Source organism: Protopterus annectens, chromosome 1.part0 (assembly GCF_019279795.1).
Source record: "Protopterus annectens isolate FY-2018-M chromosome 1.part0, PAN1.0, whole genome shotgun sequence".
NCBI classification, from domain to species: domain Eukaryota; kingdom Metazoa; phylum Chordata; order Ceratodontiformes; family Protopteridae; genus Protopterus; species Protopterus annectens.
This window is the reverse complement of record NC_056725.1, coordinates 1,005,869,107-1,005,874,071: the sequence shown is the minus strand read 5'-3', so window position 1 is coordinate 1,005,874,071 and position 4,965 is coordinate 1,005,869,107.

Below are 4,965 nucleotides of genomic sequence, written 5' to 3'. Positions count from 1 at the left end.
AGAGAGAAGACACATTATTTTAAATTGCTACAGAAACTATCATTTGACATTTTAGGGGGTGGTAACACATACAGTAGTTATCAATGAGGCATTATTCTGGGATAACACACAGTTATTCTAAGGCATCCAGGAAAAGAAAGGATTGTGAATAATGTAGCACTATTCTGTGGTATCCTTTTTGTACAATCCACAGTTAGAGTAGTACAGTTTTGCACAACAGTTATTAATACAGACAGAAACACAATAGGTTTACAAGCAGATATGTAACATTTTCACTGTGCATTTTGTCATGATACAGAAGCAAGACACTGGAGAAAATGACTGCAGAAGTCAGAATTTGGCTTTTTTAATTTTGAATAAGTAAGCAACTAAATAAATAAATAAACACATAAATTAATACATAATAAGACCATGCTTGCATTAACAATGCAGCAGTGTTCTATGGTAACAAGTGCAATTTTGGAATATTTGAGATAGCAGAGAGATTGTGAGCACTGTAGCCCTATTATGTGGTACCCTTTTGTGCAACAGACATTTAAAGCAACACTTCTTTATGCAATATATAGTAATGCAAAATGGATATTTAGATATTTCATATTGCAGGTCTTTGACCCTTAGCTTTCCATTTTATCAAGATGGCTATAGTATTGATTTTTGCTAAATAGTGCCTTTGATTTCAAAATGCCTAGCTAGATAACATTTTTCTTTGCTTAAGCCTGCCCTTTTAGGAGACTTTTTCCAGGGTTGAAAGGGCACAAGTTCCAGTAACATGCACCAATCAGATGAGTTACAGTTGGTGTCCTTTTGTATACAAGTTGGTGTATAGTCAAAAAACATGGCTCTTCTCTTGCTTTTAATCATCTACCACACTTTTTGTCAAGGTGGATCTTGACATCTTTGTCAAATACATAACAATTCATTATGAGCAGAGAAACCTGAGCATAATTCTTTGTATTACATGAATTTTCAGCTGGCCAAATCTACTGCTAGTTACATAGAAAAAAGTGTACAAATGCAAATTGTTTTATAGTTTTGAAAGCTGAGAAACACTTAGCAAATAGCAGAAATAGTAGAAATAGTGGCCAGAGACAGTGGCGAGAAACTAAATGCACCTTATATGGACTAATGGCTTTAAAATCTGTTGGGTACCTTGGTTTTCCCTTTTGTATGGCAGCATAAGGTGTTTTACAGCTTTTAAAGCTGTCATCGTTATCCAGCGCTGTTGATTGGTGGATGTGCCCACCCTAGTTTGAGACTGGAGCATAACAGCTCTGAAAGGTACTTAACAAAACTTCTGTGAACATCTTTTGATGTCAAAGCGGTGTATTAACAAAGTTAAAGTTATCTTTTTCCAGATTTCAGAGTGTGATTTGTATACTGCAAGTACTGCAAAGCTTTTTATTTTTATATTTAATACTTTTGTGCAGCAAACATTTTCAATTTTTTTTTTGAAATGAGTTTTATTTAACATTGTTGTTGAAAAAATAATGTTTGGTTGTTACTGGATAGCTAATCATATTCTAAACTGTCCCTTTCACCTTTTTATTAAATACATGATTTTTGATGGCACTAGTCATACCTAGGTGGTATTGATATATTCATCTCAAAAATAGAACAGTGAATGCAAGTTGTTTATCTCATTAGTGTCTAAGTAGTCTGGAATATCACACCTCTAACAGCCTAACACATCTTGCATTCCAGAGCTTTTTCTGAAAAATAAACTTAAAAATGATGCAATAAACAAAAGTAAATAGTTTGTGAACAATAAAGGCTATTTAAAGAATACAAATTAAAATGCTATCAGGAAGAGTTATTCTTGGCAGTGATAATAGTCAGTGCATTCATAGTATTTTCCATAAATACTATAATATATTATAATGCATACAACCCCAAAATGATATATTTTGCTAAACTTTCACAAACAATGCGTCATCTCTTGGAAGGTGTATGAGCTAGATATATATTTTTAGAACATTTTTGTTAACTGGGCATAAGTTTTCACATGACAACAAAAATTCATCTATGAGTACATGTTTATTGAGATGCTTACAGAGATATGAAAACTTATGCTTAATTATATAATTAGCAATACAAATAATACTAAATATTAAGGGGTGACCTATGCCTTACCTACAAGGCACTCACATATCCAGCCCTGATGTTGCTGCTACACCTCTGCAAGTCAAACAGCATGAGGGACAGTTGATCTAGAGACCTAAACATAGTCAGTGACTCAAGCAAAGCATGCTGAGACAGATATATGTCTCAGAGATTTCCAGTTCTTTGGAACAGGCTTCCCATTTGCATTCAGAGCCCTTCCCTGGCCCTATTCAAATGCAATTTGGATCAATGGATGGGAAATTGCAAACTCACACTTGGGGTAGTGCCTATGTCCCTTAAGTACAGGGGCAATCTATAACATACTCAAATGGCACACAGCCATGACATTCTCCTGCCCCTAGGGACCATATATTGGATAAAATCAGATTATATTGGCTAGGCTTGTAAGGTCTCCCAAGCTGTTAGCTTAGTAATTGCCTATGAACATAGAACCTATGAACTATAACATATATATAGCTTACAATACAAATTTGAAAGACAGCTTTCTTCAACAGCATCTAAGGTTCCACCTGATGTCATGTAACAGTTTGGAAGTCGCTTTTTTTTTTTTAAATATTAAGCACATATAGAAATATTGTTTATTATCATAATTCATGATAAGTAACAAGCAATATATTAGGTATAGTGTGATATAAATAGGCAGTGACAATTAATTTTCTTGTCTCATACCATGGCATATCATACCGTACCCTTCAATAACATCTAGGGCTCTTAATTATGAAAATATGAACATAATGACAAATTCAGCTCCTTAACAGGTACAAGCAAGCAAAATCTGAGGGTAATGCTACTCAATGCTAGAAGTCTAAACCTCAAAATGCATTCACTTGAGGCACTCCTTAAAATGGAGAACATCGACATCTGTGCAGTGACAGAGAAATGGTTCAAGGCACCCCTGCATTACCAGGCTATAATTCATACCACACCTTTCGGCCACCTAACCTGGACCGAAACACTAAAGGTGGAGGAGTGTCCATATTCATTAAGGATATCCACACCTCCAGGCTTGTTGCTCAGCATAATGCATTAGAGATTATCCAAGTGCAACTAACTCTGGGCAAGACCACAATCCAAATTGTAACTTGCTACAAATCCCCCATCATGCCCCAGGATTCCAACTCCTCATTTCTTGATACACTGGAAAATATTAGGGTACAACCCAACACCCTAATAATGAGTGATTTCAACTACCCCACCATTAACTGGGAAAACTACTCATGTACCAACTCTTTTGTGCAACGTTTACTGGAATTCATAAATTCCTATGCCTTGGATCAACTTATCCACACCCCCACCAGGGGCAGCAATATCCTAGACCTGGTCATTATCAACATGGGTGACTGGTGTTCCACACCAGAGGTCAATTCCTTGTTGGTTAGATCCGACCACATGCTAATCAACCTAGACATCCACATCCTGCCCCCACCCTCCATTAGGGAAACCACCATAAAACATTTCTCCAAAGCCAACTTCACGCTTCTTAAGACAGAAGTGTCAAACTTCATGACACCCATGCAGGCGGACAATAGCGGTAAGACTGCTGAATCCTACACAAATGCACTTTATAAGCACTTACACGACTGCATGGATTGTGCTATCCCTAACAGAACCAAGATGCTATCCTCCAAAAAAAGGAAGCCAATCTGGTGGTCCACTGCCATAAACAAACTCTACAACAGAAGAAAGAAACTGTGGCAAAAAAGAGTAAAATCCCATGATTGGAGGAACTCCCTGGTCAGCCTCAGTGAGAAGCTGAGCTCCCTCATAAAATCCTCCAAAGCTAGTTACGAAAACAAAATCACCACTGATTCTAAAGACAACCACAAAGCATTCTATAGCTATGTCAAGAATCTCAATGGCAGCACTCAGATCTGCTCTGCACTAAATATACAGTACCAACTGATATTGCCAACATCCTGGCAGATAGGTTCAGTGCTAACTTGATCCCCCTCTCACTCCCTAAAGGGCCCATCTATATACCGGAAGAACGCAAAGTTCCTGTAATCATGGCTGCAAAGGTAAAAAACACACTCTTCAAAGCCAAGAACACAGCATCCATGGGACCTGACAACATCCCAGGCTGTGCTCTACATGAACTGCAGAATGAACTGGCACCCCACCTAAGCACTATGTTCAATCATAGCCTCACCTCAAGCTTTGTGCCCACTGAATGGCACACAGCAATGGTTATCCCACTCCACAAAGTGGGAGCCACCACGGACCCAAGGAACTACAGCCCCATTAGCCTAACTAGTCTGGTCTGCAAGGCCATGGAATGTATCATCATGGATCTTATACATAAACACATTGGTAATCTCCAAACTCTGGATCCCACCCTGTTCGGGTTTGTAAAGGACAGATCATGTCTCATAAACCTGATAGACTTCTTTGAAGCAGTCACCAAAGCCATAGATGTGGGTAAGGTGGTCCACACAGCCTATCTAGATCTTGCCAAGGCTTTTGACACCATCCCCCACTATGGAATTATAGATAAACTCACTAAACTAGGTATAAATCCCTATGTCACAAGATGGATTGCCAAATGGCTCACTGACAGAACCCACACTGTGAAAGTAGCAGACTCCAAATCTGACTTCAGACCAGTGACAAGTGGAGTACCACAGGGTTCAGTCCTGGGTCCTTTCCTGTTTGTTATCTATTTTTCTGAAGTACAGGCTAACACAGAAGGTCTTTGGCTAACGAAGTTCGCAGATGAATGCAAACTAGGAGCCATAATCATAACTCCTAACGATGTGGACATCCTATAAAAGGGCCTCACGGAGACAGATACCTGGTGTCAAAGCCATGGCCTCAAGCTCAATGCCAAAATGTGCATTGTCATCC